Below are 22,198 nucleotides of genomic sequence, written 5' to 3'. Positions count from 1 at the left end.
ACTGGAATCGAGAAAGAAAGTAGTAGTCAGCTGTGTGTGTTCTCCATAGGAGAAAGGGAGACAACCTGAACACACAACCCAATCCTATACCTGTCTACTGAGAAGTAAATCACAATGGGGCTTACTCCCAGGTCAGTGCAGAGAGGGTGACAGCCTTAGGACCAAGCTACTCATGAAACTAAAGGCATGAGCTTAACTGCGTGTAAATGTGTAGGAGTCCAAATTTGATACCCCACCAGGGAGAGGGGGAGTATTTAACTCTTTAGCTTCCCACTGAAAATCAGCACCAGGAAGCAGCTATTTTAGGCCCCCAAATGTCTCTTGCTACACAAGGAAAAGCAAAGACTTAAATGCTAATTCTCCTCTGAGGTTCCGATCTTGATAACCACAATAGAGGTCCAGGCACCCCAAAATGTAGGATATGCAAGAAAAATGTAGGACCACTCCAAATGGAGGACATCCAAGACAACACTCTAAAAACACTAATGCATATTGATTTCATGGGGTTGATTTATACACTATATTACTTACTATTAAATGTAAAACTACATTACATGTAATTTATTACACATAATGTATCTGTGCTGCCTGCTCACAGGGAAAAGGAGGGCATTAAAGTTCTTTTCCAGGACACAAAAAGGAGGCTAAAAAAAAGACATGTCCTGGAAAAAGAGTATGCCTGGTCACCCTGTCCTACACACAAGTAAACCTAAGCCTGTAACTCCATGGTGAAGGTTTAGTGTCACCTGTCATGTGACCTTTAGTTGGAAATGTCCTCATTAAGATTGAGAGTTATTTCCAGATCAATGAGCTTAGAGGCCTAATCCTTTGTCAAAACTTCAGCTATACTGGATATAGAACTTGCTTGGGAGTGTGCTGCCAAGTTCGCATTGGATCCCTGCAAGTGAATCCAACCAAGTGGATTTAGGATTGAGTAGATCAGTCAATTCTCTGCCTTATTTTTAAGCAATTCGCTGATCAGGATGGCCAAATCTGTACAGAGGTGGCACCTTGACAACCCTGGCAGTTTCCATGCAAAGCACATCCTGATCAGATTCAGTGGCGTAGCTGGAGGGAGCACAAAGCACTAAGTTTTGCAGGCGCCTCATCACACCCCTCTCCCTTGAAGCCATTCCAGTGTACACCTCTGTTTTGTTCCCCCACCATGAATAGCTCCCAAGGGGAGGGGCCACTTGCAGGGCAAGTTCAAGTGCCTGCAAAACTTAGTGCTTTGCACCCCCTCTAGCTATGCCACTGATCAGATTATTTGCTCTTGAAGGAAGGCACCTCCTGAATGAAGAAATGGAAGAGTGCTCAGAAAACTGCAGTCAGAAGCCAAAGCCTTCCTATCAGGGCTACAAAGGGAGTGTAACCCAGTCCCAGGCACATTGACTCAGATATAAATCCTCTGTCATCATCATCATCACCACCACCTAAAATTTGGTGGGCCACTGTGAGATACAGGAAGCTGGACTAGATGGGCCTATGGCCTGATCCAGAGGCTCTTCTTATGTTCTTATCATCATCATCCAGTATATACTGTATATACCCTATTAAAAACATACCATATATACTGCTTTACAACCAAGAAATTTATACAGGTGTCTTACACAGCAAAATAAATGAAGAAGAGAGAGTCTTTCCTGTCCAAGGGAGCTCACAGTTAAAAACCATGCAGAAGAGACACCCACAAACCACCAGCAGAAAAAATGCTGGGTTGTGCTTAGAAGAACAACAGCACGGCTCCCTGGCCCTGCTAAACCTAAGAGGAGCACCATTTTCAAAGGTGGGCCTTTGACTATATGCATATGTAAGCTATGGAAAGGATTACTACCTTGGAACACAGTCCTCAGTATGCTTACTCAGAAGCAGTTGACTTTCCATAGGACTTCCTCTTTAATACTTGTGCTTGCTTGCCTGTACACTTGCAATGCACACTTACACTGGCTTGCAATACACACTTGCTTGGGAGTACTAAGTCCCTTTGAATCCAGTAGAAATGCATTCTGAATAAACATGCTGAGACTACTTGCTTCTGAAGTTCCACTGACATCTGTGGAACATGTAATGGATGTTTATTTGGCAATAATTTTCACTTTATTTAATATAGTATTTACCTACAAGTGATTGTGCATGGGATGGCAGCCTCTTAGCCTCAAACAAGCATGCTATTTTTAGATGGTGTCATGGGTGGGTGGGGAAGCAGATGAAGTGCCCAATCCTATGCATGTCTACTCAGAAGTAAGCCCATTATAGTCACTTGGGCTTACTTCCAGGTATGTGTGGATAGGATTACACCCTAAATCACCAGCCAGGGTGTGCTGATGCAGGGGGCTGAGGGGGTGGAGTGGAATTCATACAAAGAAGGAAAAGAGACAATGAAGACAATGAAAATTGAGGCGCTTTTTTTTGCCCCATGATCAGGGGTCTCCAAACATTTCAATATAAGGGCCACATTGTATTTTTGACATGTATTCCTGGGGCCCAAAAAATCAATTTTATAAATTAATGAAGGAAATTTACATAAATGAATAAGTTTTAGTTGGATATATTTTTATATCCACAGCAGCTCCTAAGGTGGGCCTTGCTCAGGCTGCTAGCTCACAGTGTTGTTGTGTAGACACAAGTGGTACTGGGAAATGGGGCAGGTGGGGCATGGGGGGGCAGCACTGGGTGGTAGGCAGATCAGGTCCTGGGAGGGGACAGGATCAGTGGTGGATCCCCAGTCTGATGATTTGTTTGTTGGGATCATGGCACAAAAAAGGTTGAAGACCACTGGCCTAGACCAATGACCATCTGGGAACCCTACCTTGAGCTCCATGCTGGAAGAAGGGTGGGGTGTACATGTTTTAAAATATAATTTAAAAAAAAACACAACTGTACTTCCTTGAGCAAGAGAGAGAGGCTTACAAGTGCTTTTATTGCATGTATTGGAAATCAAAGGAAGCCTGGGAGATTTGGCAGTCACAAGCTACATTTGACACAGGAATATATTCCCCATGCTTTCCAACCTGTACCCTGTGTGCTCTGAATTGGGTGGGCAATTCAACCCTGATCTCCTTGGTCCTAGTCTACTCATTGGATTGGGTGGGTCTACTGATTAGAGTAGGATCAGGGAGATCAGGGTTGAATTGCCCACTCAGTCATGAAGCTCAACTGGGTGACTCATAGGTCAGTTTTTATCCCTACCTAACCTATCTGGCAGGACTGTTTTCAGTGCCAGAGACAACATGTGTGGCTCCCCCAACTGCTTGGGAAAGTGCTGCAATGTATGAAATACAGGACTGCAGTCTTAATGCTGGAATAGCAAACAAGAAGAGAGCTCCAGACTCAGAGAGTGTGTTGGAAGGCCCTTCTTGTGATCTCTCTCTGTCTCTGTCTCTCTCACACACACACACACACACAGAGAGAGAGAGAGAGAGAGAGAGAGAGAGAGAGCCCTTCTGGTGCAGGATTTCCAGGTCAGAAGAGAATGTTTTCCAGGCAGGCTTGAGGATCTCTCCAGGAAGGACTGAGCCATTGGATGCTGAGACAGGCAAGTCAGTGGCCAGACTGAAAGCCCCCCCCTCTCCCTGTCTCGAGTCCCGGCCCCCCAATCTGGTTTTCATAGAGCAGGCAGCTATAACCTCCAGCCCTCACTGTCTCGAAAATTATTCATTGAAGTCATTCTGAGGAACAGGGCAAAGCCCAGCCTGGACGGCAGCCTTTTCTGGCCCTGAGATGTGACATCACCCTTCATAATTAGGGGGGGGGGTCTTGCATTTCCCCTCCCCTGTCTGAAATGTAATTTTGCAGGTAATTTCAAAGCCCCCCCCCCCCACTCCTCTGGCTAGCCCCCTCCCCTCCGATGAAGGGAGCAGGGGCGGGGGCTGTTGGCCCGCAGACCGACCCGCCTGCCTGTGTGTGTGCCCCGTCGAGGCTGCTGTCAGCAGTGACAGATCCCAGACTCCGGCGCTACTGTAGGGCAGATTGAGTTTCTCAGGAGAAACCTGGCGTCCTTCCGCCCTCCCTCCTCCCCTCCCTCCCTCCCTCCCCCGACGTCTTCCCAGAAAGCAGAAGGGGGAAAAGCGCCTTCCCGAGATGCTGCAGCCCCACTTGGACAGCTGGAGCGGGAAAAGGGGAGGCTGGGCTTCGGGACTCCCTTTCGGGGGGCTTTTCCGATCTCCTTTCCCGCTCCCTCTTTCTCCTGCATCTTCAGCGCTGCTTCCACCCCAGACGTCTCAGCCAGGAAGACGCACCTCGAAGAGACTGCAGGTAACTCTCGGCGGGGCCCTTGAAGGGATCGGGACCAAGTCACCCTTCCTGGCTCACGCTTACACGGCAACTTCGAATCACTTGGCGCGAGCGCTGGATGCAAACCCCCCCCCCCCCGCCGCCTTGGAAGCCTCCACCGCCGTTCCAGGGAGCGCCCCATCCCTCCCCCCTTCCTCTGGAGAGGCCAAAAGAGCCTGGCCTTGGATTTGGCGGAGAGGAAATGGAGTCCCCAGGGCTCCGCGTTTCTGTGATCTCCGCTCCAGAGAGAGGCCCCGTCCACCGACAAGGAAAAAACGGGGGTATTGGGAGGGGGAGGCGGGTGGCTTTCTGTTGTCGCAGGGAAGACAGCAGCTCAGTTCCTACCACTCCGACAAGATCCTTAAGAGACTGGCGACACTAAACAACCCCCCGCATGTTTACTCAGAAGTAACCCCATTGAACCTCCTGGAAGGTTCAATTAAATAAGACTTGCCTCCCAAGTAAGTGTGTTTAGGTGCAGATTGAACAATCCCATATTTTCCAGCCTTGTGTGTGTGTGTGTGTGTGTGTGTGTGTGTGTGTGTGTGTGTGTGAAAGAGAGAGAGAGAGCGCGCGCGCAGTGGCGTAGCTATAGGGGGCAAAGCACTAAGAGCCCAATCCTGTGCAGGTCTACTCAGAAGTAAATCCCATTATAGTCAATGGGGCTTACTCCCAGGGAAGTGTGGATAGGACTGTAGCGTAAGTCTTGCAGGGAGCCTCAAAGGGCCCCTCCCTCTCCCCTTCGGAGCGATTCCAGGAGGGAGGGAGCAAAAAGGAGGCGATGCCTGGAATGACTCCGAAGGGGAGGGGGAAGGGCCCCTTGCACGTTGCGGTGGGGCTCTCTGCAAGACTTAGTGCTTTACTCCCCCGGCTATGCCACTGAGGGAGGGAGGCATCATCAGACTCGGAAACTGTCGGATCTGGATTGAACAGGGTCCTCCGGATCCCACTTTCCTCTCTCTAAAAACCAGCTGGGGTAGCGTGAGCAACCTGGGTGGTTCCATTTTCTCTGCTCGGACGCGCGCCCAGTCAAGATGGTCTGCAATCCTGTGCGCACTCTCCTGACAGCTTTGCCCACTGAACACTGCAGGGCCTACTGTTGAGTTCACACGCGTAGGATCGCACGTATTTAAAACGGGTTGGCAGCAAGGTCCAACCCATTAAAGGGAACTCGGAGCACAAAGCTGTGCATGTCTACTCAAAAGTAAAACCTATTATATTCAATGGGTCTTATTCCCAGGTAAATGTGCATAGGTTTGCAGCCTCAGTGTGGCGGCCGGCCTTGTACGTGTTTATTCAGAATCGAACCCCCTGCTTCAAAGGGTCTGACACGGAGCAAAGGGCTGTCGCCTTGGATATACTGATGGCCCCAACTTTTAATCTCCTAACATCCCTGAAGGTGTCCTTCCTTTCCTTGCCGCTTTGCTTTCAAATACACGCGCATGAAGCAGGCGTAGTTTGCGCCCAAGGCGCTAGTCCTCAGGATTCTTGTTCCATTAAGGTCTATTCAGGCGGTTCAAGGGATAAATAAAGTGCAGGCAATGAATGTGGAAAGCCGGATTGGTTCGCTGGGAGAACCCTGGCTGTCTGCTCGAAATCCAACTGAGTTCAATAGGATTTTCTTCCAGAACAGTTGCAGGTTTACTTGGTAGTCGGTTTCACTGAGAACGAGCCGTTCTTATGCCGTTTCAGCCCAACGTTGCATATACGCAACAGGGATCAAATGTGCACACCTGTGGACTGGGTAGAAATGGACTTTAGGATGAGAGCTGTGCGTCTGTGCGTGTGTTGACCTTCCTTGATAGGGACTACAGGTAAACTTAACATACCGCCTAAGGACACCCTGGAATATTTACTCCCAAGTCAGTATGTTGGCCCTGTTGTGTCCTGCCCAGCTTCTCCAGAATGGCTTGGGCCGCGCTGCTAAGCACACTTACAGCACAATCGTATGCATATCTTCCTGGAAGTAAGTCCCGTTGAGTTCAGTGAGACTTACTCCCGTGAAAATGTGTATAGGATCGCAGCTTTACGAAGGAGTCATTTCTAATTGGACTGACAGTGAAATCCTATGCCCGTCTACTCAGAAGTAAGTCCCATTATAGTCAATGGGGCTTATTCCTAGGTCAGTGGGGTTAGGATTGCAGCCTTACTCCTCAATGAGCATGCCCAAGATTGAAGCCTTCTCGGATAACCCGACCAGCGACAGTCCGCAAACCTCTTCTTTCAGAGTCCTGCACCTCCAGAGTTGAGGTTAGACCTGCTGAAACAAACGGGACCCATGCGGAGAGACCGTGGGTGTTACTGTCAATGCCCCCCCTTTCTCCCTTAGAGGGACGCCGGGTAACGTCTCCATCCAACCCCCAATTTTTTTTCTTTGAAGTCAAACGCTGCAAAGGCCCGATCCTGCGCGTGTTGCTTACTGAGGAGTAAGTTACACAGAGGGTTCAGTGGGATTTGCTGCCACACGAGCGTGGGGCTGAAATCCCCCCCCCCTTTTTGTTATCGGCGGAGATTCGATTCTTGTAGCAACTACACACACACACTCACACCTTGTAAAAAAAAAAAAAAGTCCCACTAAACTTGCAGAGATGGGGGGGGGTGAGCTTCGGCCTTCCTGTCCCCCGAAGAATGGAAGGGCTGTTCTTTCCAGTCTGCTCAGGCCACCCACTCCCCCTCCCCGCGTCTTCTTTAAAGGTTTCCTTGTAATTGTGACCCTGGGCTAGTCCACCAAGTCTCCTATTGGGAGTAGTTAGCGGGGGCTGCATTAGCTGGGAAGGACCTCCCAAGTGGCTCCGGCCGGCGTGTCAGCGAGAGGGGATCTCTGCTCTTCGTCCAGTCGCGCTCTCATCAAAGTCCCTGGCACCAAGGAGCCTACAGGGCTCCTCGGAGGCGGCCGGGCAGAACAGTAAACAATGTCCAGCTCGCCTTTCCGCCCTCACATACCAGCGCTCGCTCTCTCTTTCTCTCTCTCTCTCACCACATCCCGTTTTAGCAATCCCTCTCCTACAGAAATCCAAAAACTTAAAGTGCAATTCTAGTGCAGGACTACTTCGAAGTAAATTTGCATAGGATTGCCCTCTGCGTCATTTTATCATATTGTTACTGTGTTTGTTATTGTGATTGTGTTACTTTTCGGAGATAAGGAGTGATTTGCATTTCTGGATGCCTTGAAAAAGTAATTGACAGCTCATTGGCAGGTAGGTTCTTCCTAAGCCCCCACCCCCAAATAGTGCATTTAAGAAATACAGTATACGCAGGAGCACAAACTCTTCCCCACTTCATATATGAAAATGAAATTGTAAGAAAGGCAAAATAGACTGTATTGCTATGTAGCATGCTTACTTTGGAGTAAGCCCTGTTGACGTCTATGGGACTGATCCTGAATAAGCACTATTAGGGATTGCATGATAAAAGCCCCAATCCTATCTATCTTTACTTGAATGATTCTCATTTGAACTCAGTAGGGTCTACTTAAGACTAAGAAAACACGCCTTTTGCATGCCCAGAGCCACCAAATTCACAAATCAGTTGAAGCCACACCAGTTGGCTTTAACCCATTTCTGCCCAGACCACAATGTTAGGCAGAAATGGTGTAATTAAGCCGATTTCCTTTTACACTCTGTCCATAGATCGATAGCAATACATTCAGGTACTCCAGATGCAAATTGAATAGGGCCAGTAGTTCCCAAACTGTGTGTCGGAACCGATATTTGGTGGATGGCGAAACTGATAGCTGACAAGGAAAAAGTATTGAGCCCCATGGAAACTGAAAGGAGCAGCGTGTGCGTGTTTACTCATAAGTAGGAAACTATGCCTTGGTCCACTTCAAGGAGCAGGCTGAGAGGAATGCAAGGGCACCAGAATGGTTCCAATCCAGTGAACATAGAACTCAACAAATGCTCCAGAAGGTGGTCTTCCCCCCCCCCCCATAGTAAAAAGGATAAAACAGAGGCTTGTGCAGCTGGTAAATGAAATTTTTTTTAAAGTCTTGTAAAGCTAGGTGAGTTCCGATAGAGTGTCGTTTTAAGTAAGTGGGTCCCAGTGCTAAAAAGTTTGGAAACCTCTGGGATAAGCAGTTAAAGAGAGGCAGTAGTCAATCGGAGCTGGCAGTACTGCTACTGCTGGTTGTGATCCAAAGCAGGCTTACTTGGAAATCAGGCCCTTCGTCATCGCAGGATATTTCTAGTAGCCACGCAATCAATGGCATCCCTTCCAAAATCATGGTTATGATCAAGGCGTCACTGAAAACGAACGCACCCCACTTTCAGTGGGGTTGGACTTGCACCTCAATGCAAAAACATCTGTTTGGAATCCCTTTCATTAATCAGGTCTGACTTAAGGTCATGTTCACAGAAAAGGTTCCCTTGAATACCTGCTCTTCCACGCTCTTCAATCCTTGAGTGTTTCCACTGAATTCACATGTTTGTCTTTTGGCTCTATTGTCCGGGGAAGGGCAAAAGGGCCTGGTATGTACCACAACCACGTGTTATGCTGTGAACGTCTGAAAGCTATAAGCAGTGGCATAGCTAGAGGGGGTGCAAAGCACTAAGTTTTGCAGGGAGCCTCACCGTGGCGAGCAAGTGGCCCTTCCCCCTCCCCTCCAGAGCCATTCCAGGCGGGGGGGGGGGGTTGCAAAATGCAGGCGAATTCCCAGGGGAGGGGGAGGGACCGCTTGCACAATGCGTTGAGGCTCCCTGCAAGACTTAGTGCTTTACACCCCCCTCTAGCTACGCCACCGATCTGACTGATTATATGACCAAAGTGGTTTGATTTGCTTTATCTGAAGCAGTTACCTGAGAGAGTAGCCATTCCAAATCAGCATTCAGACTCTGGCCATACAAGGGGTGATGGGGAAGCTAGCTGGAGAAGGCAACCAAGACAAGCAGAGAATCAAAGAAGCGCCCTGTCTTGTCCACGCTTGCCGCAATCCAAGCCTCACTAATTTCAAAGCAATTCTTTTCCATTCCCAATTCTTGCAGAGCAAACGTTTGATCAGCCGACCGGTTGCAGGGCTTTGATTCACGATCAAAGCGCCTGCGCAGGAGTTTCGCGCGAGCTATAGATAAATGGACCAGTTCCAATAGTAATTGTTATTGTTCAGTTCAGAAATATTTATATACCGCTTTGTAACACAAACGTTCTGAAAGCGGTTAGCCCAATCCTATCCACACTGTCCTGAGAGAAAGCCCCATTGACTCTAATGGGACTTCTGAGTAGACCTGCCTAGGACTGGGCTCTAAGACGGTTCCCTGTCTCTGTTTCCTGTCACAATCGTCAACAACACACACAAACTGTCCCTGGGAAAGATGTTGTGCTGGGAGGAACGGCAACCGTTGATCTCCCTTGATAAATATAGGAACATCACCACTTTAAAAGGTGCCTCTCTTTGACCACTGAGGTGGCCAGTAGCAATCCAAAAGGGGCTCCAAGGACAAGAGCAACCTGATATGGACTAAATGATATGGACTAAAGTTCTGGCACTATGGCTGGAATCCTACACGGCTTGCTCGGAAGTAAATCCAACCTAAATCAACAGGGTTTCACTTGCAAAGAAAATTTTCCAACCCGCATGTTGAATCGAAAGGATTCACTGCACCCAGGATAGACACAGGCTGAAAGGTGTTGTGGATCGTGCCCTTCATGACCGTCATTCTCTTACAGCTCAAGGCATTACAGGGGGTCACGCCCCATTGAAATGACTTTAAACAGCAAAAAGTCTCGCGGCACCTTTAAGAAGGAGCAGATTTATTGTGGAATACGTTTTCGCGGGGTTGTATCCGAAGCCAGTGAGCCACGGAATCGATGAGACCCGTTAGTCCGGAGGGGTCTTAATAATTTCAGTACCTGTTGGGCATGAGTGGCTGACTACCTTTATAGACGACCCACTTCGCCAGATGCATGAGGTGTTATCCTCAACAAGCAGTCACTCTCTCTCTCTCTCTCTCTCTCTCACACACACACACACACACGTTATGGTGGGGCCAAGGGTCCATGAAATGTAAGGCACATAACTAGATCTATGGCATTTCTATGAAAAGCCCAAACACGTACTGTGCAGCAGAACAGAGGGGCCCATTGTCAACATGGGGTCACAGTGGCGTAGCTAGCGGGGGTCCAAAGCACTAGGTTTTGCAGGGAGCCTCATCTCAGCGTGCAAGGGACCCCTCCCCTTCGGAGCCATTCCAAGCATATGCCTCCGTTTTGTTTCCCCCACCTGGAATGGCTTCGAAAGGCAGGGGGGTCCCTTGCACAACGGTGAGGCTCCCTGCAAAACTTAGTGTTTTGCACCCCTTCTAGCTACGCCACTGATGGGTCATTCTGTTCTCTTGTCTATACTTGGGACCTACCACCACCGCCCCCTCGGCATTTCAAGGTCTTCCTCTCTACCTCTGCTTGTCAGTGAGGGCATATTTTGAAATTTCAACCCGGCGTGTGAGAAGCTGTGCCTCCCCCCCGTCTACCAATGTTCCCTCTTTTTTGTTGACTCTCATTTTACCGACTCCGGCAAGAAGACATCGGACCACAGTCTCCAACGTAGCTTCGACGGGGGGTTATTCAAGGGGGTGTGTCTCAGTGCTTTGCAGTTCACACGCGTTCTCAGGAGTACATAACAGGACCCTGAGATATCCTCAGAGTATTCTTCCTTCTTGGCCCTGCTTCCTACAACAATAGCAGCCATAATCTCTGTGCTGAACAGAGAGGTGGGGACCGACTCCTTTTCTTCCTTGGGAGGAAGCCCTTTAAATGAACCTCTCCGACCTTGAGTCAATTCAGTTTGGGGGAGGGCAGGTTTTCTCTCTCCCCACCCCCCACCCCCAAGATCTATCCTGCTCAGGAGATTATTGAAGTTAACTGTGGACAGATAAATAAAGTAGCCTAGTGGGCAATGTTTGAATGCCCTTAAAAAGTTATAGATCAAAGGAGCTGTGTATTTATATACCCTCCTCTCCCCTCCCCCCCATACCCATCCCCCCTCCTTCAAGAACTCATGAAAATGTTCCCACTGTAGTTAGGAATGTCAATAATTTGTGAAATATGAAGGACTCGTGGGAAACGCCTGCAACTCACAGGTCTGACGTTCAAGTTGGCCTCCTCTGCAGAGGTATTCAAGATGAGTGGGGTTCGTCTTCTTCTGGAGGATCTCTGGGCTTTTTCCATCCTACTCGTCAATTTCATGCCTACGTGTCAATTTCATGAGGTTTGAGGGCTCCATAGCCCTCGAAATCATGAACTGAGTTTTGAATAGGGTTGGGATTTACTTCCAATGCTTACTGAAGGCTTAAAAAAACCCGTTTCTTAAGATTCCCATTTCTTCAGCAGTGTATCTAGAGCTTTACAGAAGAGCCCAGATCCCTGCCCGGAAGCCCTTACAGTTCTTAATACAACCCATAGTAATAACTCTGTTTGTCCTAGGTGCTGTTTGTGGTTTGAGTTCATTTCTTTTTGTATTATATTATCCACTTTTATTTGCCCTTTAGGGCAGGTGCACTGGCCCCTACCCTTAGATATAACGCAAAGGTTTCAAAATTCAACTACAGTCGACTAGTTGGTTCTTTCTCTCCCCTCTTCCATCCAGTTAAAATCTCATTTGTTCTCCCAGGTCAGGTAGGAAAATGGTAAGAATCTCTCTGCCATTCCTATTGCTTCCTCAAATAGATACCCTTTCCCTGAAAGTTTGGGCTCTTATTTTAGGGAAATTGTAACCTTGACAACAGGCACAATAGAGATGGAATTAACAAACTGCACAGGATACCATTGAAGACGCCCCCCCCCCCCCCAAATCATTAACGTCAGCATTTCAGTAAATCAGCAGCAGAAACGAATTGAGAAATCTGGCTGCTTGAAAATCCAAAACTCATTCCCATGACAAAAATATTTTGTATATTAATATTTAGTTGCCTTGAACCGTTTCTGACACTTTCGACCCCTGAATAGTGCCCAAAGTCCTCTGCCTAAGGTTCCTAACAAAGTTTGAAATAAAATTGAGCCTATTTCTACAACTCTGATCTCTGCAAACATACAGAAGAACTAGAAATCTTGGGCATCTTTAAGATGATCGCCACAGATGTGTTGAGTCCTGATCTTCAGGGAGCTAAAGACCATTTGGTCTATACCCAGCTGCTTCTTTTTTTCTTTTTTTCTTTTTTTAGGAGAGTTACATTTACATTAATTTACACTAACCAGCTTCTTCGTCTGGTTCCTCTGCAGTATTCCTTAATGTAGTCCGGCTCTTTGATTTTACTGAGCCCACCTTCCACACTTAGAGAGATACTGGTATTCAGCCATGACTTGTTTCCAAGTCCCAAACACAGAGACAAAGCACTCTGTGCATCCCCAGATGCTCTCTTTTTATGACTGCTTTACATTTTGAAAATTTTGCTCTAGCAAACAGGCTGGGGGTCAAGTCCAAATTCGAATTAAGCCAAACTAAGAAGTCAAATTTATTTAACTTAATATGAATTAGGGCCTCCCAATGACTCATCCTCATTATTATTAATAGTCGGAGGAAAAGTTTTTGGGTTTTTTTTGTTTTTTTCCTCCAAAATTTAGCGCAGATTGATGCCACAAACATGTCTTGTTGCCTACAGAAGACGCTAATTATTTTACTAGATGAAAGGCTGGCAGTACAATCCTAAACCATTTCTGTCCAACGTTGCATATACGCAACAGGGACCAAATGTGTAAACCTGTGGGCCAGGCAAAAATTGTAAGCATGTTTACTCTGAAGTGAGAATTCAAAGGGGCTTACAGCATAATCCAATGCATGTCTACTCAGAAGTTAGTCCCACTGTGTTCAGTGGGCCTTACTCCCAGGAAACTGTATAAAATTGCAGCCTATGGCTGCAATTCTATGCACACTTTCCTGGGAGTAACTCTCATTGAACACAATGGGACTTACTTCTGAGTAGACATGCATAGGCGTGTGCTGTCAGTCCCAGGTGAGTGTGCTTAGGATATTTGTAGCCTTAGGTGGGCAAGATTATGGGTGGAGAACCATGCACATCGATAGACGGGCTCCCACTATTTGGAAACGTTCACACAGGGGACGGCAGAATCGGGGCCTTTTTGTTCCAGGAGGATAATTTAACTCTCGTTAGTTCAGTGAAGCCTTTACAGATACTTTCGCTGGATTTACTAACGAGCGGGTTTAACAGGTCAATTGCTGAAGAAACCGATTAAGAGCGATTATTAGAGTGGAAGGCGTATTAAGGAAAGCACACCTAGGAAAATATGCCCCATTAATCCCAAGCAGGAGTCTTTAGTGCTGGACTGCCAGTTCTTTCATCGAAACAAATGCTTATCTTGAGTCAACTAAAAACCTAGGGCTGTGACCCCTATCTAACGAACTCCCCTCCTGTTCTCCCACTGATTTCTGTGAGATCAATTTCACGATCTGAACTGGGGGTGGGGAGCAGTGTTGGAGTTTGGACAACTCCGTCTGCTGTCCAGAGGTGGCAGGATACTGTCCTGAAAGGGTTAAGCCATGGCCCAGTGACCCTACATTTTACCTGTCCCCTTTTGGTGACCCATGTGGGGGTGTGGGCCAGACCCTATATCTTTCCTTCTGCTCTGAGCACGCACGTCTTGCTCTCTTGCCTCTCTTCCACACTGACCACTGACCTGACAAGGTCGCACCCAGCAGGGCTCTGCTGGTGCCGCCATCTTAACCACATGGCACACGCAGGGCGAGGCAGCTTTAGGACCTCGCTGTCTCAAGTTTAGTGAACCTCTGATCATAATCAGATGCTGTAACATAAGCTACCAAGGAACCGTAAATGACTTCTTTTGCAAACTTCAACCAGCCATTGCCGTTTTGTCTTTATTGATTAGCAGTCAGCCAGGTGTGGGAGGCTCCCTGGGTTGCTACCCAGCAAGGGGGGGGGGGTCTGCTGCTGAAGCTACTCTGCTTCCCCCCAAAGAGGAAACCACTTTTTAAGATTCTTCCAACATGCAGGCACTATTTTAGGCTGAATTCCTGTCCTCAATTTCTTGGGAGTAAGCTCCTTGACTTCTGAGTAGACAGACTTAGGCTTGGGCTCTAAATTCCCACGTAAAACTCCTTGTTCCACATCTGAGAGTGAGAGAGACCTCTCCTGAAGGCACTCAAGAATAATGTCTGGCTACAATTCTATGCATGTCTGCTCAGAAGCAAGTTCGATTAGAGTCAATGGGGCTTACTCCCAGGAAAGTGTGAATAGGACTGGGCTGTGAGTGAGATCCCCTGCACGCTTAGCTAAGAGCCAGCCTCATAAGGGGTGGGACTCGCTAGGGCTAGGATCGCGCTGTGATTTCAACCATCCTTTTTGAGTTGCATTCTCAGACTGGAAATCTGACCTCCCGTTTCTCAAAGCGTTTACTACAGGCGTACAAACTTTTATTGCCCTTAGTCCGAGGCCTCCGCCACCCATAAATAAAGCACAGCATCCAATGTGGACCTGGATAAGCAGAGAAAGACACGATAACACGGACACAGCGAAAAAGTACATGAAATCAACATTCGGATATGCCTCTAACCCCTGAGTCAGTCCGCGTAAGAATTGAGTACCCCAAAGAAAAATCAGGTGACATCTCTATCGTAGTAGACTTGGACGCACTAAAGTCAAGCAAGGCAGTATCGCCTAGTGGCTAGACGACATGTCGCTTTCTTTTCGGCAGTCCTGGTTCTGATAAGGTTGTAGATGGTCGTCTTGCTCCCAGGACTTTGAGCCCAAGCCTATGTGTTTACTCAGAAGTAAATCCCATTCTAGTCAATGGGGCTTACTCCCAGATAAGCGTGGACAGGATTGTAGCCTTTGTGATCTAAAGGGCGCCTGACAGCCCAATCCTATCCAAACTTTCCTGAGAGTAAGCCCCATTGACTCTAATGGGATTTACTTCTGAGCAGACATGCATAGGATTGTACTGTGATACGGCAGCCATACTGAACTGGGCCTCTGGTCAGCGCCCCGCGGGAGATTGCTTGGAAACTCTGTGACCTCCTCCTTGAGGTCCTTAGCTGGCAGATCTCTGGAAAGAACAAAGCCTTCAGCTAGTTCTAGGCTGCTCCCCAGCCATCTTCCCAGAGCAGATGAAATAAGGCAGCCAGTTTTCTGGAGTATTCAGAAACAAAACCAACCCAGTAGCTCTCGTGCGGCCAGTGATCTTTGGCCCTGGGCTCAGACCAGCTTCTCTGGTCCGCCAAGAATATCTCCAGTGGTCCAGTGGTTCTTGTTTGAAGTGCAGTATTTGTGCATCCCGCCCTTCAGCCAACAAGACTGAGAGCCCAAGCCTATGCTTGTCTACTCAGAAGTAAGCCCCATTCTAGTCAATGGAGCTTACTCCCAGGAAAGTGTGGATAGGATTGCAGCCTGAAATCATTACCACAGAGACAGGTGACTGTGGGGAGGAGGGATATGACTGAAGGACGGCAAACAGTGCTGCTCCCAGACCAGCAAAAGGGTTCCCCCCATCCGCTTTCCCCTCGACAGCACTTTGTCAACCCTGAGGAGGCGTTCTCTGGATCTCGAAAGCTGGCTCGCTGTGTGTTCGGACATCAGGTGGATCCCAATAACAGTGCCATATTATCGCCCAGACAACGAACTGCCTGCATGCTGTAGTAGATTTTATGAGTTATAAACTTCTTGAACGAAGCATTTTATAACGGGGACCGGGACAGTTTCTAGAATGTGCTCCACCGGGTCCCCTTCTACCCCCACCCCAAACCGTCCCAGTCCACGCCGCTTCGATCAAGATCCACAATTCGATTTTGTTTAATTGGGGGGGGGGGGCGGCACTGAGAAGCAGGTTCGCCAGTTCCATTCAGCTGGGTCGCAGAAAGACGCAGGGGCTAAAAGCTGCGGCCCTTTGAAATCCAAGGGGCTTTAAACGTGCATATTTCAAAAGCACCTCTGTGGCTGGCTAGCTTCGACATCTTCGAGCCCAATCCTATGCCTGTCTACTCAGAAGTAAGTCCCATTATAGTCAATTGGGCTTACTCCCAGGAAAGTGGAGATAGGATTGCAGTCTTAGAGCTCAAGCACCTATGGAAATCTATTCAGAAGTAAGTCCCATTATAGTCAATTGGGCTTACTTCCAGGAAAGTGGAGATAGGATTGCAGCCATAGAGCTCAAGCCCTATGGAAATCTACTCAGAAGTAAATCCCATTATAGTCTATTTCTATTTCAGCAACCTTTAATTGCATAGCAAAAAGAAAAAAAGAGCTACAACATACACACAACATACATAATTAGTTAAATAGCCATTATAGTCAATGAGGCTTACTCCCAGAAAAGTGTAGATAGGATTGCAGCCTTAGAGTTCAAGCCCTATGGAAATCTACTCAGAAGTAAGTCCCATTATAGTCAATGAGGCTTGCTCCCAGGAAAGTGTGGCAAGGATTGCAGCCTTAATGCGGGGCGAGGTATGTGTTTTGGGGCAGACTTGTCTGACTGGATTCCTTACCGTAGATGAGAATTCTGTCCCGGCCGGGACAGCCCCACTTTACGGGGAACAAACCAGCCGGATGAAATGGAATTAGAGTTCCAGTGAAACGCCCCTCGGTGAGGTAGAAGCCGCGAATCTTTCACTGAGTTCTTCTTGACCCAGGCAACAATCGCTCGTCAGTAGGTCCTCTCTCGAGACCACATCACGTATTGTTCTTGCGGGCAGTTGTGTACTTACTACATTTGCACCAGTCCAACGTATCTCTGCTTATACGATCGAGCTTGAGGATCGCAGAATTTGATGGGGGGGAGGGGGGAGAATCAACCTCAGCTTAGAAAAATCCAAAAGGAGTCCTGCCTGACCGTTTTATACGAGAAATGCTTAATACCTCTTGAAGGGAGCGGCGTAGCTAGAGGGGGCGCAAAGCACTAAGTTTTGCAGGGAGCCTCACTGCGGTGTGCAAGTGGCCCCTCCCCCTGGCTCCGAAGGGGAGGGGCCGCTTGCACGCCGCGGTGAGGCTCTCTGCAAAACTTAGTGCTTTGCGCCCCCTCTAGCTACGCCACTGCTTCGAACTATCCTGGGGGGTCCAGTAATTGGGGGGGTGCCGCACTCGCGGGAGGAGCTCTGGTTCCCCCCGCCTGCCTACCTCTGGCGCAGCCTCTCCCAAGGATCGATGCTTCCCTCTCATTGGTGCACGACCTGCTTCCACGCATCCCACAGCCCATATATTCCGGGAGTTTTTCCAAAGCCCACCGATGGATCCCCTGAATCCGCGGGGTGAGTGGAAGCCACATCTGGGGGCTGGGGGGAGGCCACTGTGAGATACAGGAAGCTGGACTCGATGGGCCCTTGGCCTGATCCAGTGGGTTTCTTCTTCTTCTTATGTTCTTGTGAATGCGGGCGCCGGCACTGGGACAGCTCACTGATAGCAAAGACGTGTAAGGCAGCAAGCCCTCCAAAGGGGCTGGGAGTCAACGGGGAGGGGGGGCGTACAACGTGCCAAGGGTAGGTGTTCGGTGTGTGCTCCAGACGTAGAAGACTCCCATTGCTTTCAGGGCCGCCCGGAGATTTCCAAGCTGGTGGGTCGCAGGTCTCTTCTCTGCCACAGGCTTCCTGGGATGACCCATGCATGAGATCCGGCTACATCGGTCCTCCGCCTGGTCTGTACGGTCCGCTCTCCGCAGTGCTCCTCGACGCAGAAAGAAAGGTTGCTAAGACAGAGTCCGACCCTGGGCTCACCCCCCTCGGTATTGCAGGCACAGACAAGCAGCATCTGGCCAGGGCTGCAAGCAGTTGTTCTCCCCTCTGCCCGACTACGAGGGGCCAGAAGGAATTAACCTGGGACGAGCCAGCTGCAAGCAAAGCCAGTGGCGTAGCTAGAGGGGGCGCAAAGGACTAAGTTTGCAGCTAAGCACTAAGTTTGCAGGCCGGGCGTCTGCAAAACTTAGTGCTTTGCACCCCCCCCTCTAGCTATGCCACTGGTTTAGCCTTCTCCTGGATGAACCACTTTTTAAAAAGGCAAGAGCGTTCCAAAACGAGATCTTCCACCAGGTTTTTGAAGTGATTCAGTTCAAGGGTGAACAGGAGTCCTCGTTTTCCAGGACATGTCCTCTTTTTCGCTTTTTGTCCTGGAAAAGAACTTAAATGTTCTCCTTTTTCCTGTGAGCAGGCAGCACAGTGCCATCTTGTAATTAATAAATCATATGTAATATAGTTTTAAATTTAATACGTAATATAGTGTTTAACCACATAAAATCAATAAACGAGTGTTTTATCTTTTATTTTGTCACATCCTACATTTTTCTTGGATGTTCTATCTACATTTTGGGCTTCCTTGTCTTCTGTGGTTTTGACATCTGGTCATCCTGTTTGGTCCACAATGAACCTGCCACTCCATTCTGACTGGTGGGTAGATGAAGGGCTATGTCTATGAGAAAGGAAATCTATTTCCTACTAATAATTAGAGGCAGGCTGCAATCCTATACACACTTCCCCGGGAGTAAGTCCCACTAAACTCAGTGGGGTTTAACTGCTGAGTAAAATGTCTAGGAGGAGTGCCCTGGCATCCTGCAAAGCAAAGTCCCCCAAACCAGCCTTTTCGTGTCCTCATTGCTTTTCATTCGGAACAGTGATTCCTCTGCAGTGATTCCTCGCGAACTGTGAGGGTCACACGTAGCTTTGTCTGATCAGAGAAGACCATGTGTTGGAATTTCTGTTCCCACTGCTGAAAAGGGAAACGGAAGGCAGGAGAGGAAGAGAGAGACCTGGCTGGGGAGAATGTTCACCATTTTTAATAGCACTTGTCTGCTGGGAAAGCAGTCTTTTCTTTTACTCTTTTAAAAAATGTGTTGCTGTCTAAATATTCCAGCTGTCCCTTGCTGTGTTGTGGTTTCTCCTGGACTAGAGGCTGCCTGACAATACTGTACACGGAACCAGATTGTTGCGAGGGGCCTCGAGCGCCACCTACCGTTTCCTTTGGGAAGAGCAGCCCTAGCGAAGGCTTGGGCAGGAGAAGGGCTGCTCTTGAACCCGGCTGGGTCTTGCCAATTGCCCGCGATCTTAGGGACCCTCCAGAGAGCGCTTGGAATGGGGAACTCATCGGATGGACCGCAGTAATCACTTCGACACTCGCAGCCGGCAAATATCTGTGGGAAAGACTCCGCAAAGGTGTTAATGGCAAAATTACCCTTTGCCAAATTCTGGCATCCGCAGTGCACGACAAAGTCCCGTTGATTTAGGAAGGAGCTGGAAATGACTGGCTGTTTGAAAGCAGGGAACTTACCCAAAGAGGCCCAAAGATTTAGGAAGGTAGTAATCCAAGGGAATAGGATGGCTTTAAGGTTAACAGTGTAACGCAACCCTATGCATATTTTATCTCTCATCAGAGATGCTGAGGTTCCCTGCAGTGAGCAGAAGGTCGGACTAGATGATCTGCAAGATCCCTTCCAACTCCAACCTTCTATTATCTTTATAAAACTCAAGAAGCTTATGCCACAATAAATTCTGTCTTTATGGTGCCATGAGGCTGTAGTAGCTTCAATCCCGTGCATACCTACGAGGGAAACACTTCCAGAGGGGCAGTCTCTCTAACAGCAGGAGCCTTGCGTGTCTACTCAGAAGTAAACTCCATTAAGTGCATTACTCCCAGGTAAGTGTGCATAGGATTTCAGTTGCAATCCAGGGGTGTTCACCAGGGGTGGGTGAACTTTCAGCTTTAGGGATCCTGAACCTTTAACAATTTTGTAGGAGAGGGAATTTCAGCAGGTGCAATTTGTCCTCTGTGAGATGGCAAGTTGCACCTGCTGAAATTCCCTCTTCTATACAATTGTTTAAAGTCCAGGATCCCTAAAGTTGAAGGTTTGTCCACCCCTGCTATACACACTTGCCTGGGAGTAAGCCCCATTGAATTCAGTGGGGCTTACTTCTAAGTAGACATGCACAGGATCGTGCTGTTAGACTTGTTACTTCAAAACCCACAAATATTTTTTGTGGCTGGCATTGCAAAGACTATTTGTTTCAGCATAAGCCTAGATGAGACCCCACTCCATCAAATGAGACTAAGTGCCATTGAACGGAGTAGGATTTACTTCCATCAGGTTGCACTGTAAGCAATTCGGAATTGCAACGTCAGTTGCAATCTCTGTCCCTCTACCTTTGCTCCTGGTGTCTCTAGCAGGCCTTGAAATCCAGAACTGGGCACGCCTCATCCAGAAGCCAGCCTACTGTTTGTGTCTGCTCTCAGGAATCCTAGCGTGTTGCTTCTTAACAGTTCCAACTACAGGAACTTCTTCTGTTGGAAATCTTCCCTCCTGCTCAGATGGACTTGGAAGCAGCCCTGGGAATTTCAGTGGCACTTTCTAGCGTTCTGCAGCCGGAGTCCTTTTAGAAGTCCACGCACTTCAGATCGGGCGGCAAGGAAGGTTTTAGAAGGCGTGGGATGAAGGATCGCTGCTTCTCCAGGGGGTGGAGGGCCCATTGACACTCAAATAACCCCTTGGCCGGGCCCACGCATCACCCTGGCTCACACGCACCGAGCCCTCCGTTATGCAGCGTGACCTCAAGCACTGATCATCCCAGCCAAATTGGCTTCCTCTTTCCCTCCTTCTCTCCGGAATGACATATCGCTGGAGCCCCTAATGAAGATGAATAAGCTGTTCCCAGAAGCTGTTGACAGATCGTCCCAATAGAAAAACCCTATAATTGCTCCAAATACCAGAAGACACAGGGAATCTCTCTCTCTCTCTCTCTCTCTCTCTCTCTCTCTCTCTCTCTCTCTCTCTCTCTCTCTTCTGGTGCAATGATTGGAAATAAGGACTCATTTCAATCTCGTGAGGAGTCAAGGGCTGGTAACGTCACTTATATCAAAAGTGCTTCAGCTCTCCCCACACAAGGTGGAGTTGAAACTTGGACCATCTTCCCACCAGAGCAGTGGTTCCCAGACTTTTTAGCATTTGGACCCACCTCAAATAAAGTTTACCAGCCTCTCAAGCCTCTGTGGCTACCATGGTGATTGAGCAGCAGTGCTCCCTCAAGTAGCAGGTTGTTTAACCCTTGATGCGCATAGCCTAATCTACCCTGTCAGTTGCAGAAACCACCAAAAATTGTGTCATAGCCCACTGGTGGGTCATGGATTCACAGTTTGGGAACTGCTGCTCTAGAGAAAAGAAAGAGAAAGACTGTGATGGGTAGGAGGACCCTGTTGTTTTCAGATTGGCTAAATCCTGTGGCGCATCCTCTGCTGTGCATAAAGCAAAAGAGAATGGCTAGATCCCCTCCCCCCAAAAAGATGGTCCATCCTTTCCATTTGTGGTCTATTTTAATCTGAATGATATCTGTGGGGACCAGCCTGGTCAACAGGTCAGGGGAGGTCCACATCTAGTCTCCAGATGGATTTAGAAAATAAACTGACATGCAGATGATGAGGGTCTATAAATGTGACTGTGGGGAGATGGGGTACTTAATCCTTTCCCTACTGACTAATTTAGGCTACAATTCTTTCCACACTTACCTGGGAATAAGCCCCATAGACGATAATGCATAGGATTGGGCTCTTCGTAATACAAATCAGCCTCAGAGATTTAGGGCACAATCCTAACCCATTTTCCAGCATTGAAGTAAGGGCAATGCAACGCTGAGGTAACAAACATTGCCTTACCTTGTGGAAGCCTTTGTAACTGCTCCGCAACTACAGAACATGGCACATGCCCCACTGGCACAGCTATGCCAGTGCTGGAAAGTGGGTTAGGATTGTGCCCTTAGTTATAAGCATCAGTTTTCTACTGGGGGGGGAACCACAGGTGAAAACCTCACAGATGAAAAAGCAGCTTTTTTGTAAGGGGCGAATCCCTACTTATTTCAATTTTTTTTAGTTTTTTCAGTTTTTTTTAAAACATTAATTGGGAGGCTAATCACAAACTTCGAATTTCACATCCAGTTTGGCCCTTCCTGCTACACTTGAAACAATAAAAGAAAATATACAAAAAATTATTCAATTTATTCATT

General features: G+C 48.1%; 1 long non-coding RNA gene across 1 annotated transcript in view; it reads left to right on the top strand.

Moving 5' to 3' along the window:
- The first annotated feature begins 3,924 nt into the window (after window positions 1-3,924).
- The window catches only part of LOC136655843 (uncharacterized), a 35,424-nt gene continuing 17,150 nt past the window's right edge, over window positions 3,925-22,198 (top strand). The window contains exon 1 of the long non-coding RNA XR_010794676.1: window positions 3,925-4,254. This is a non-coding gene — a long non-coding RNA (uncharacterized lncRNA). The remainder of the gene's footprint in view (window positions 4,255-22,198) is intronic.

The sequence above is a fragment of the Tiliqua scincoides genome, chromosome 6, assembly GCF_035046505.1.
Source record: "Tiliqua scincoides isolate rTilSci1 chromosome 6, rTilSci1.hap2, whole genome shotgun sequence".
Lineage (NCBI taxonomy): Eukaryota > Metazoa > Chordata > Lepidosauria > Squamata > Scincidae > Tiliqua > Tiliqua scincoides.
This window is presented reverse-complemented; position numbering and strand designations above follow the sequence as displayed.